Below are 13,583 nucleotides of genomic sequence, written 5' to 3'. Positions count from 1 at the left end.
TGCACGTGTGTGTGTTTGAGTTTTCTGTGGTCTTTAAAATGGCTTCATGTTTTTTAAATTTTTTGAATATATTTTTCTTTATATTTATATATTTCTCCTCATAAGGAGGGCTGTGCAATCCTTTAGATTCAGTTTAAATATATAAAATCTACCAACACCACGAAGAACACTAATGTCCCATTAACATTCTTACTATGCTACATCATTACTACACAACAAGCCACTATGTCATCTCACAGAAATCACAGTGTGTTAATAATCATCTTGCCTGAGGGAGTACGAGCTGTATTTTAAAGTACAATGCAGGGTGATGGTGGTGCTCCTCTCTCCTTATGGCTGAATCCCAGATGAGGATGTGTTGAGGACCTGACAGGAGACGATTCATCATCCCTCACAGATCATCCATCACCAGCGGCAGGCTGAGGAGCAGCGCCGGGTTGGGTGACAGCCCAGGAGCGTATGGGGAGCACTCTGCTCCAACTGCCCCACTGGGTGCGCAACCCAACATGTGCTTCAGAGAGCTTCCTGTAGTGCAGAGCAGTGATAAGTTCAGCCTGTGCAATGTCCAAGTGTTGAAGTGATAGATTAAGAAAAACAGAAAATAGGCAGGGGTTACAAGATGTCTATTAATGTCATCATAGAAGCAGAAAGATCCAGTGTAATCCACGGTGTGAGAAACAAATCATAAAATTACATTTTATAAGACTGAGATTTCTGGAATGTGATTTCAGTCTGTGTTTTGATTATCTAACTTTGCTAACTTTTGATCTAACAAGATGAGAAGAAAAGATGTCCTAAGTCTTTGAAGGCCAAGGAATTTTATTTTACATTGCTTGATCATATTTTATCGTACTTTGTATCTACTTATTAAATATTCAACAGTGTTTTCCAGTTGAGTATTTTTTGTTAGAAGCTATGCTCTGGTTACATAAGAACCCTCAGTGCATATGTGACAATGGGATAACAGTATTAGTTAAATATCCAGCTTTGATAGAGAATTAGAATACTCTGTCTTCATTTTAATCTTTATTTTTCTTGGTAGGCAACATAAGCTTGTTTGAGTTTGCTGCATTTAGTCCTTTCTTGCTGTGTTTTATTTTATTTATTTATTTTGAATTGGGCTTTATAATGTTGATAAGACTTATTTCGACCTGTGAAGAATAAAACTAAGGATATTTATTGTAATATTTGCTGTAGAAATGGAAGCAAGCTTAAGGCTGCATCCGAAATTTAGCATCTACCTTCCCAGTAGTTTTCCGTATGTATTGAAATCTGGACAATCAAATTTAAGTTGAAATATGCATGTTGTAGCATCAAAAATTGACGATGACAACAACTCCTTAGGTTGAGGGGGAGGAGGAGAGGGACTGTAGCTGTAACCTACGTCACTGTAAATGGCTGAGTGAACGTTTGCCATAGAGAAACCCATAACAGAATGCAGATGGAGTCACCTTTTAACAAAGTCCAGCTGATGGGAATATTTAGTTTTGCAGGTATTTGGTCACAAAACAACAAACACAAATGTGAACATCTGGGTAGCAATGGACAGAAAAGTCAGCAGATCATTGTTGCCAACGGGCCCCATAAATGTCTTCGCAAAATTTCGTGGCGATCCATTAATTCAGACTCAGAGTAGTTGATCCTTAGAACCGTGGCACCACCATGGCTAAAAAAGTCTGGTAATTAATATTAACCTGGTTATAAAGCTCACAACCCCCTAAAAATTCAAGTTTTATTACAGTTTTGCAATGTCTGTTATCTGTTTTACAGGACTGTAACTGTGTGTGTGTGTGTGTGTGTGTGTGTGTGTGTGTGTGTGTGTGTGTGTATACATGTCTATATATATCTGTGCATGTGTTTTACAACTTGTTTGTGTAGGTATATATACTGCATGTGTGTGTTCCAGCTGTATTTGCCCTGCCACCTGTCTGGCCATCCGCTGCGTCCGTCCCTTTGATGCTGGGCGGTGGTGTGTCATCCAGATGTGGCGGCACAGGAGCGAAGAGTTCAGTTAGTCCCTGGGGATTTTCCCCCTGAGCCCCTCGTACAGGCAGGGCTGCTGGTAAGAGCCATACAGCCGACACGTGTGTATGAATTTTCCTGCCTCATCCTTCCCTCCGTGGTCGTATGACTCTCTCCTCTCGAACTCGACTTCCCGCTTCAACTTTCTGCTGCTCCTTCATCTTACCTCCTGCATCTGTTTCATCCTTCTTTCTCTCTCTTTGGCCTTTTTCCTCTTGAATTCCCAGCTGTGGATTTTCATCATCCTCAGGTGCTTATAGTTTTCACATTAAAGGAATAGTTTGGATTATATGATGTGGGATGGTATTAGTTTTTTTTAAGTTTATTTGTAAGGAGACAAGTATGTAGCATAAATCAATGCCACACACCATAGCATTTATAGCCTAAGCTAATTTGCAATGCCCGTCCCTCGCTGGGCCTTAAGATAGAAAAGACTCAGCAACAACACACAAGTAACAGTGCAAAGTACAAACAATGAGAAATACAGGACACTACAAGATAAAATACAAAGACAGATACAAATTACAAAACATAATTAGCACCATAGAGTAAGAAACACCAAATTATTCATGACCACATGACTGATTCCTCTTCAAAAACTGTTTCAATTTGAATTTAAAGTGATCTACATCAGGATCCAGTTTGAGTTCCACAGGTAAAGAATTCCACATGTTAATTCCTCAGACCAAAAAGCTGTTTGCCGTTTCCAGTTGGAAAAGACTGTCTGATGTTTGGGTAAACCATTGGAAATATCCTAAATATTGCATACACACAACCAATATTGATTTTTTTTTTTTTTTTTTTTTTTTTTTTTGCAGGATGACTTTTTTTTTAGTGGCTTTAGAGCAGTACATTTCTTAACTTCTATCCTGGTAGTCCTCTCTGCTTCTCCAGACTGGGGACATGTACTGTAGGTAATACAATGACTATAGTTAAATACCTCATACAATCCAAATCTACTGTATTGGATTAAGGGTAGTAAAACTTCTTGGATTCTCCCCTTTGGTTAATTTACTCCACTTTACTATGCTGCTCTGTGTCAATAGCTTTTTTTTCTTGTGCAGCAGAAGTGCACAGGTGTAATTAATACCATTCATAATGCTCAGGGCCTCGGTGCTGTGCATGCTGCTTCTCTGTCACGACTCACTGAAACACTCAAATGTAAATGAACCATTGTTAATGTTATTAGCCACACCTGCGCTTCTCGCACTATGACAAATCAAAATGCCTGCTGTGGAAAAAAAAAGCTGATTGAATGAATCAGAAAATGGTCTCATAAAATACAAAAAAGGTGTGTAATCCCTCGCATTAGACGGGAGTGGAGAAGTGAGCAGACTGAAAATGAACACACATGTGGCGGCGTGCAGTTTGTTATAAGCCGAGCTACAGATGGCCTTATGCTCGAGAAGTATGGGAAAGAAGAACAGAGTGAGAACACTAACAGAGGGCCCTCCAGGCAGCATGCATCACGCACAATCCCTCTCTTTAACAGCTTACAGCAAAAAGTCCTGGGCTTTAGGGAACATATGTGTCTATTTTCACTCAAAAGAGTCATTTAGCGTGCCTGTGTGAGTGCGTATTTGTGTGTGTTGGCTTGTGTTTGTGTTACTTTCTCTCGCTATATCGGGCTAACAATTGAGGGCAGCTGCAGAGAGGGTGTTTGAATGGTCATTGAAGTGAGTGATGCTACAAAAAAAAAAAGGTGCGGTGCTGTAAAAAACTGTGTGACTCTACAGCAGGAGTGACTGCCTGCAGCTATGTGATCTGAGTTCAAGCTCTGTCTCAGCAAGCCTCTGCCATGCTTCAAATGCCCCTGAGCAACAAACTGAATCAAGTGCTCTCACCTCTGCTGGAGAGAGAGAGAAAAAAAAAATAAAAAATCAGAAAAATATCAATAACATTTTACTTGAAGCAGGGTGCATAAGACTATCATTATGCTGTCATAACCATATCAAGGAGCCTGTCATTAACAGGAAGGAGTCCTCATGAATGTTTATAACTGTTGTCATAAGGTGTCATTTAGTCAGTCTTTAATGCAAAGTTTACATTGTTTGATATGTTTTTGTTATGACAACTTGACATTAACCAAGACAAAAATGTCTTTGTCGTAACAACTTAACATCAACCGATCTTTATGAGTCCAAAACATACCATTTCACTTGATTTCAAAGACAATATTCTTGTTACTACACTGTCATACCCATGTCATACACCTGTCATTAATATGAAGCAGTCTGTATGAATATTTATGACTGCTGCCATTACGCCGTGTCTTTTTTAATGCAAAGTTGACATTGTTTAAGATGATTCTGTTATGACAACTTGACAATAATCAAGGCAATAATGTGTTTGTTATGACAACTTGACATTAACCAAGTCAAAAATATCTTCTGTATGACAACTTGACATTAACCAAGATAATATCCACTTTAACTGACATCAAGGAAAATATTCATGTCACTACTCTGTCATAACCATGACATCACATCTGTCATTAACATGAGAGTCTCATGAATGTTTACGACTGTTGTCATTTAATTATTTCACTTAGTTATGTCATCTTATTATGTCATCACATTATCAAACTTCAAAAAAATCTGAACAGCTTTATGTTTTAACATGACATTAAACTGTCATATGTGGCTGGTTTTGACACCGGCCATCATGAGACTATTATAATAGTTTCATGAATATTTTCATTGACCTCAAGTAAGATAGTTCATCATAGACTTGTCATAAGATGTTATTAAGCTTTATTACACTGTCAAATGCTTTTGTAATAGAGCCATGAATAATTTCCTGGATACAAAGATGCCATTAAATGTTATAAGGCCCGTTTAACGGCAGCGTACAGCAGTAAAGTAATTTAGCTCACAGAGTAATGACAATGATGAGATTATATTGTTTCAGGTAATGTCAAATTGTCATAGCAAAAACATTATTGGCTTGATTAATGTCAAGTTGTCATAACAAAAAGAAAAAACTCAAACAATGTCAACTTTACATTACAGATGACATAATTAATTTGATGACACTTAATAGCAACAGTCATAAACATTCATAGAGACTCCTTCATGTTAATGACAGGTGTAATGATATAGTTATGACAGTGTAATGACAGCCTTATGTACACCCCTTCAAATAAAGCATTACTAAAATGAGCCTGTGTGACCTCAGTCACACAGAGGCTGACATGCAGCTGTGCAAAATTACAAGGAATTGGGAGTTGATCTAAGTTTTTTATTGAGAAAGAAAAATAGAAATGATACACATTCGAGAACTCTCTTTCATCAGAGTAATTTTTCATGTGCGGCCATGCTGCTGCCCTGTGTGAAGAGGCGAGCTCTGGTTCAGTCTGGAAACAGGATGTGGGCAGGAGAGCTGGGCATCTGCCACATGCCATGGAGCCTCTGGAGCTCATTTGCATAGGTTATGTATGTGTGTGTTTGTACAAGTGTTTGGTTTGTAGCCGGGTGTCCAATGAAATCCTTGTGTGCATGTGTGTCTGCGTAGTTGTCTTTTGTCAGTTTGTGCGTGCGTATACTTGCAAATGTTGGGTTCATGTCCCCTGTTTAGTGAAATCCATAAATGTGTGTCTGTGTATGTGCTTGCTTGTTCCCTCCCCCATTTCTTGCGTAGGCTTCTTTTCCCGGCACAGCACCATGCATGGCATCCCGCTGGCTCTGTCTTCAGCCCACCCTGGAAAAGTCAAAGACAGGCAGCCAGGCTGTCTGTCTCCCTGCGTCTGTCATCAGCCTCACCTCTCGATCTTTCCGCTCTGGCAGCGCGTGGTTCAATATCAAAACACGAAAAAAGACGGTCGGAACAGGAGTAAGATGCTGTAGCAATATTTATCCTAACAACTGAATAAATCTTGATCAGAATCATGTAACTGTCATTTCTTTCAACAAAAAAAGCACCCATTTATCAGTGACTGGCAAAAAATACTTGATTACAAGAATGTAGACTTGAGGCTGGGACACAAGTCGCAACAGTTTTAACTATAGACTTGACTTGGTCCTCACTGTTGTGATTGAATGGATGTTTTAAGTTTCAAGTTCGAAAAGGTTTCACACTTAGACTTTTATCATTTGTCTTTTGGGCCTATTTGCAAGGAATTGTCTTTATCTCAGCTACTGTATGTAAAAAAACAAACCATTAAAGGTCCAATGTGGGGGAATTTATTGGCAGAATATGGCAGAAATTGAATATAATATTCATATTTATGTTTTCAGTAGTGTTTATACCATGGTCGAGGTGAATGACTGGCCGACAGGTGTGCCTTAAATAGTTTTAAGGCACACATGGTTTGTGTGACCATGCAAAATTCATCTGTTACCTAACTTGTAACCCTACCAACATTAAAGAGCACAGCAGTCAAAGCTCACACCACTTCCGAACTGGAGGCGATGTGAACAAGCAAATGAGCGAACAGTTGATTGCTTTAGTTTTCCTAAATAAGGACGCCCTAATCTGCTTCATGCGTCAGCGAACAGGCTGAGCGATTTATCACTTGCTTCGCTCGCCCTGGCTCTATTTCAGCGAAGTTTCATTCATATTATGAATCTACTCTACGAGCTGGCTCCTTTAGGTGAACAATGGAAGCTGTCTCTTGTCTGAGAATTTATTTTTTAAACTAATTATTATTAGTTTTTTTTTTGTAAATTCATCCAAGACAGAATAAAAGGTTGATCTTTTCTCAACACTCCTCACTCAAACAGTGTTGTGTGAAGTGCATACAAGGCAAGGCAACTTTATTTATATAACTAGTTTCATAAAGAGGGTAAATTCAAATTAATAAGTTCCCTGACAAAGCAGAGGGATTTGGCATCACTTTGTTTAATGTTTACAGTGCAGATCATTGACATTAAATCTGTCAATACAAGTAATTTAATGCTGCTAAACCTTGTCCAGCCATGCAAGTTGAAATGATATTGCTGGGATCTTAAAGTTTGAGTATGATTCAACTCTTACCCTATCATTATCGTAATGATGATTATTAACCAAATAAACCTACTAAACCTGCCGGGAATCTGAAGGGAATAATGAATAAACCAAAAAGTGACTCTAGATACAGCCATTCACGTTTTTTGCAAGTAGGTTCGCCTGTACCCTCTATTTCAGAACTGTGGTACACTGGAGCTGTAAAATGTTTGGGAAACACTGTCCTTCATGCTTGGAAGGGGAGGGCGAAACGGGGTGTTTGCTATCTGCAAGCTCACTGCTTGATGCCACTAAATTCTGCACACTGGTACTTTAATCCATTTTTGAAAGGAAAATGCTCAAATGCAACATAACAGTAACAAACCAAAAGACATAAAAACAACTCTGCTTTATTGTCATTTCAAGAATTTTCCTAAATCGTGTGATCATTACTTCTAAAAAGGCACATTCCTCCTCCAGTATGAATATGATGCCACTTAAGTCACATTGGAATCAAGGAAATTAAATCTCGTGGCACAGTGTCTCAAGTGTCCTTGTATACAGTACTGTTGGTTTACGGTGTGAATGGAAAATGTTAATACAGGAGCATTTTCTTTCTGCAAACAAGGCTACATCACACAAACAATGTGTGACATTGTTTATATACTGTAACATAGCGATGTGTAACAAAACAGGACTCACTGCACGCAGCGAAACCACTCTGCTTGGTGTTTTAGAGAATGTTTGGTTTCAGTCACTGAAAATGAAGGTATGATCCCAGTCGGTCACCCTGCCTCGCTGCTTTATCCTGGCTCAGTGTGCTGGAAAGTCTGAATGTTTCAGACTACTTTAAACAAACAAATAAGCCCAGAGGGAAAATATGAGAAATACAGGCAAACATCAGCACCTTGGCTTGAGAAATGAGTGCCGATCGCTGCCTTGAAAGATGGCTTGTTTTGTGCTGAGACGGCAGCACCTACATGATCTATGATTAATGTTGTCGTGCCACGTCTGTTTTCATCTCGTAGAGCTTTTCTCTCATAAGTGCTGATTAATTTTCTGTAGTTTTCAGAGTGGGCAGTAATTTCTTGCAGTCAGGCTCTATTTGCCAGGGGTTTGAGATATCCATCTGTGAGATTGTTCAGCAATTTAAATATGTCTGGTGTTGTGCACACAGAAGGCCGCTGCCCTGGTTGGAAAAAACACTGAGCCAATAAGAGATCTGTGTGTGAGATTGAAAATGTGGACACGATCAGTGTACCATGAATCTCTATATTTCATTACAAATGCAAAGTTCGTTATTCACCATTGCGTTATTTGTAATTTGGTGGGTTGAATGTCATTGACCACTCATAGAAAACTGTAGTGGTATATTTTTCATCTATAAAGTGATAGTGGGTAAACTTCCAGCCTACCTCGGTACCTTTCTCTGTCTCAGCTCTGATTGTTACCAGATATGCTCCTCCATGTGGTTTCTTTTTAATACACCTCGGGTTTTAAATGACGTGGAGAAAACTGCATTTTCCTACATGCACATTGTGCATAGAATAATCTACAAAACATCTAAAATTACATTTATGTCCAACGATGAATTCAAGGACATCGTGAAGAGTGTGGTGATGGGGACATTGTGGTTGTCTATGTTTGAATAGCTGTTATGGTTTTATTGTGGATTTTTTTTTTTTATATCATCTTGTTTTTGTTGCATTTTAATATGAGGTGATTTTGTATGGCTGCTACCTTGGCTGGGTCTCTCCTGTAAAAGAGATTTATTGTTGAAATGAACGTAAAATAAATGAATAATTGTTCCAGGGAGAATAAAACCACACTCTTTGTCGCACTGTGTTCTGAATAACTTTACCAAGAAGGCTCAGATTACAAAAGTTCTGACAAAATATGATTTATTTGAAAATGAAGAAAGGCCCCTGGGGGCCTTTCCACAAAGAGGCAAAGTCTTTTTGGAGCCCAACTCAGCAAGGACGAAATTGTAAATAAATAAATATCAATAATAAATGACAAACTTTCTTTTCTTTTCAGTACTCATGACAAAATAAAAAAAGTAAATAATAAAATATTGAGTTGGTTCGCTGAGATGTGGTTCATATATGATTTTTGCGTCAGGGACTCGCAGGAAGGTATGATTTGTAAAATCTGCAGAAAAGTTACGGTGATTGTAGAAAATTGCAAGGATGTGCAGAATTCACAGGGATTGGCTGAACTTGCATTCACTGCTGTGACCACAACATTGCAACTTCCTAGAGGGACTGAAAAAAAAAAAGATCAGTGTAACAGCACACATTATTATAAGCGCACTTACAGAAATAATACCTGTTATGTTTCTTCAACTGACATTGAAGCATTTAGCGATATGAAATTAAAAGGTAGCATTATCATTTATTCTGAGGTGTGGTTGTGTCCACCTGATGAATTTAAGTTCAGCAGTTTCCTTTTAGCTCTGTTTTCTCTGTTGGTCTCCATCAAATCCTGAGAAAAATATCCGGTGCTGCTGAATGCTCCAGTATGTTCCCCAGCTAGTTGCTAACTTTCTCTGTTTGCCATTTTGGGGACTGATCATTGTTCTGACGGCCTGTAGTCCAAAAAATGTCCCATTGGACCAAAAGCTCATTTGGTCATCAGCCTGTCATCCTGAAAACCAACAGCCGTTGCTCAAGAATACACACTCTCCCTGTAGTTTTTAGTCCAGTGACTGCTGGTCGGAGAGCGCAGATTTTACTCTTAATCTTTCTGGCGTCACACCAAACGACATTTCAAGCGATTCTCTGTCTTGGAGTAAAATCAGGAGTTACACTTATGTTGTAGTCTTCCGATATAAGACAATCAGAGATCTCCATGCCTCTCAATCTGTGCATTTCTAAATGCGAGGTAGTTACTTGAACGGCAATGAATACCGCTGCTAACGAACCTTGGCCCCTTACGTATTTTTACGGACACACCTTACTGCAAACAACGCTCCACCCCACTCTCCTCAGTAGTAAGTACATGGCTTCTACATATATACTGCAGCCCTAAAGACTTTGAGTTAGTTCAGCAATGCAATTTTTTTTTAATTCTCTCATTGTTTCCACACAGTTTTAACAACAAAAGCTGGGAGATTGTCTCCAGTTTCTATTGATTAAATCATTTAAAGACTGACTTGTGAATACACTTCAGCTGGCATGCACTCCCATCACCCGAGTCGTTAGATGTAGGCTGATCAAAAACTCAGTCGGAGCTGTCTTCATAGCCTACGGTCTTTTTGTCATCTTGGCTGTTAACATCAATTGTTTTCTATTAGTAATTAGTAAAACATTTTTTAAACTACCATCAGGGTTTTGTAATAATGGCCCGTTGGTGGCACAGCACTGCCATTTGGTGCTGTACAGGTGGCTTACAGTGGGTTTTTAGAGCCTTTTTGCTGAGAACAGCTGCCTGCTGCTGCTGGAAATGGGCTTGATAAGAGCGGCGAGAGAGAACCAAAACAGTAAAGTTATGGCGCGTAAAATGAAAACAATGATCTGAATATGCAGAAACAGTGTAGAGCTCAGGGTAACAGGTGATAATTCTCTGTGAAGCCCTTTTACATTACACATAGTCATCTGATCCATTGTTACTTCAATACAAAATATTCATTAATGCAGCTTCAAGCATCAAAACCCAAATTCCATGCACCTCCATTGCATTGCAGATTAAGCAGAAACATCAGACTGATTCCTTAAAACTTGTAAATCAACCCAGCAGTATCTGCATGGCTGGGTACCATATTAGAGGTAAATGAGAAGGTCATTCCATCCATCGGTAGCCTCCTTTACTGTTAAGCTCAGAAAAGTAGAAATTGTTTCCTGGAAAAAGACACTGAAGTCTAATTTTGTGCAGTGCAATGATAGATCGCACTGATAACGTAGCTGTGAGTTATGAGACGGACAGACGGCTCCAAGAACATTGCAGGGGCTGCAGTTCTCGTCCCCCAAACTGCTTTTGTAAGATATTATCTAACTTCAAAGAGAACACAAGAGTTTAATTAATGAATGTTATGTCTGGACATGTAATACTCTTTGAAATACAGTCTAATCTTAGTTGCTGCCCTCTAATCATTTTAGATTTACAGCAGGGAGCAGCAGTTAGAGGCACTGGCAGCCATGTCTTTACCTCAGAGCGACATCATTAGGATGTCCCTGCTACTGTACTGTGAGTGTTTTGTTTTTTGTTGTTGTCCACATACTCTGCAGTGCATTAATGACATTAAATCCTACTTTCACAGAGAATGACTCTTTGTATGTGTGAGGACTCCACAGAGTTTTAAAGACACTTCAGCAGGACAGGAAAGTGGTTTTGGACACGCTATTGTGGGGATAAAATATGTGACTTAGAGGACGCTCTCTCCGCTGGGCCTCCTGTCACTCTCCAGTGTCAAACTTAAAAGTCCAAAACTGCTGCATCGGGCCTGCAGATGAAACACTGTCATCCCTCTACTGGCTTTGTTGACAGAGTGATTTACTGGGTTGAACATATTGATGCCTGGGCTTCTGAGACATGAGTGGATGTGACTTTGCAACCTCTTAAAATTTTATTTTTCACAGTTTTCTGTACTGCAAAACGCTTTAAACTTGAGAGATAAATTACATTTGATTAATTACTTTTGGTGTCATACAATAGACTTTAGTTTTTAACTGACACTTTGCTAAAATGCTAATAGACCTCCCATGAACACAGATTGTGCAATAATAGCTTAGCAACTATAACTAGGCCTGTCAAGCTTTGGAGTTTTCCACATGCTGAGGCGGTGTGCATGGGGGCTGTAGCGAGAACAATACACTGTATTTAAAGACTTTAGAGGGTGGTGTCTAAAACCAAAAACACAAAAGCCAAAGTATAAGGAATTGATTAATCAGTATTTTCATCTGCTCCAACATAAGCCGCAATCGTTTGCACGGCCGGCTAACTAGCTTACTACCTACACGGGGATTCAAACATTACCTCCAGGACCAAGGAACACATCATTAACAAAATATGCGTGTGCTATTTCAGGGGCTACCCATTGTTCTGATGGCCCATTGCTCCACAAATGCACGCTCTCCCTGCAGTTGTTAACTTGCTGACTACTGGCTCTGTCTGTTGTGCTGAATATTGTCTTTACAACAAATGACATTTTTCAAACATTTACTGCCACAGACAAATTTCCATTTGAAGTTATTTTTGGAGGAATGGGGCGTTGGAGCAATAGGACTGATGGACTTTCGGTCCAATGAGACATTTTTCAGGATATTGGAGTTTCAGCATAATGGGCAGTTGGAATAATGTCATGGTACCAGTGTTTCCCCACCGTGTGAAAGCTGATCCTGGATGCTATCAATTATATACTTATATTAGAGTGTGGACTAACATTAGCAGTTTAGTCCAGCTCCTTATTGAGTTTAAGTAAGTTCAAACTCCAGCAACCCCAGTTACAAGGAATGTGTTATGTTTGCCAAACATCATGAGCCTTTTCTCTTGTGTCTCTCTTAAATCAAAATGAAAGCATTCTGTTTGAAAATCTGAAGCATGTATGTTGGCTATGTAGCACATAAAGTAGACAACTGAGACCTCGGTGTTGTCGTTGTAAAAAGAGATGTTGTTTTGTACCAGTTCATGGAGCTAAATAACTAGTTAGCTACAGCTAACACCAGGAAAAAGAAGTCTGCTTTCGTCTGCTTCTGTATTGACAGTCCAATAGGAGAGTTTATTGGCAAAATATGGCAGATTTGGAATATAATAAAGTATATTATATTATATTAGTGTCTAATCACCTGAAAATAAGAATCTCTGTTAGTTTCCACAGTAGCCCAGAACAGACAAACAAAGGCCTTGTGGTTTTTTTGTGAGTTTTGGGGACATTATCCAGTTGGTTTGAATCAACAGTCAGTGTCAATAGACAAGCTACACACTGGTCCTTTAAATCAATTTTTTTATTTAGGTAAACCTGCCACCAATATTATTGTAAACTGCACGTGTGGAGCAAACTTGACTTGTGGAGAAAAGTTGACACATGTAGCAACACTGTCAGCCATTTCCCATCATAATATATTGTGATAATATGTTTCTTACCATGTTATTATGTTGGTAAACTAAGTGGTTAAATGTGTTTTCTGTCCAGTGTTGTTTCATTGATTCTATGTACATATCTACTGCAGTGGCCCAGTAGACCATTAGTCCTGTAATAGCAGGTAAACATTTGAGACAATCACAAGGCAAACAGAGAAACACAATCGATGCCTCTCAGCCTCCAGAAACATGATCCTGCACCTGGACTCCTTCAAAGTACCTCAGCACCTCTGTGAAAGAGCGAAAAGAGAGACAGTGTCCCTTTAAGGGATAACTCACAGAGGAAGAAGAAAAGCTGCAAAGAAGGAAGGAGAGGAGGTGTGTATGTGTACGTGTACATGTCAAACTGATAGACACTTGGAAGGGAGACAGAGAAAAAGAGGCAGAGAGGGGAGGAAAGAGAGATAAGGAGAAAGAGAGACAAAGACAGAGAGACACAACATTGCATTAGGCACTAAGAGCCATTCCTCGCTCGCTAAAGGCTAATGCAATTGCCACAATAAGAGTGTCTCAGCGGAGGCTGTAAAAAAAAAACTAGAGAGGGGAATGAAAGAGGAGAG

The sequence above is a fragment of the Lutjanus erythropterus genome, chromosome 7, assembly GCF_056507025.1.
Source record: "Lutjanus erythropterus isolate fLutEry1 chromosome 7, fLutEry1.hap2, whole genome shotgun sequence".
Lineage (NCBI taxonomy): Eukaryota > Metazoa > Chordata > Actinopteri > Lutjaniformes > Lutjanidae > Lutjanus > Lutjanus erythropterus.
The sequence above is the reverse complement of the archived record's forward strand: the minus strand, read 5'-3'. Positions refer to the sequence as shown.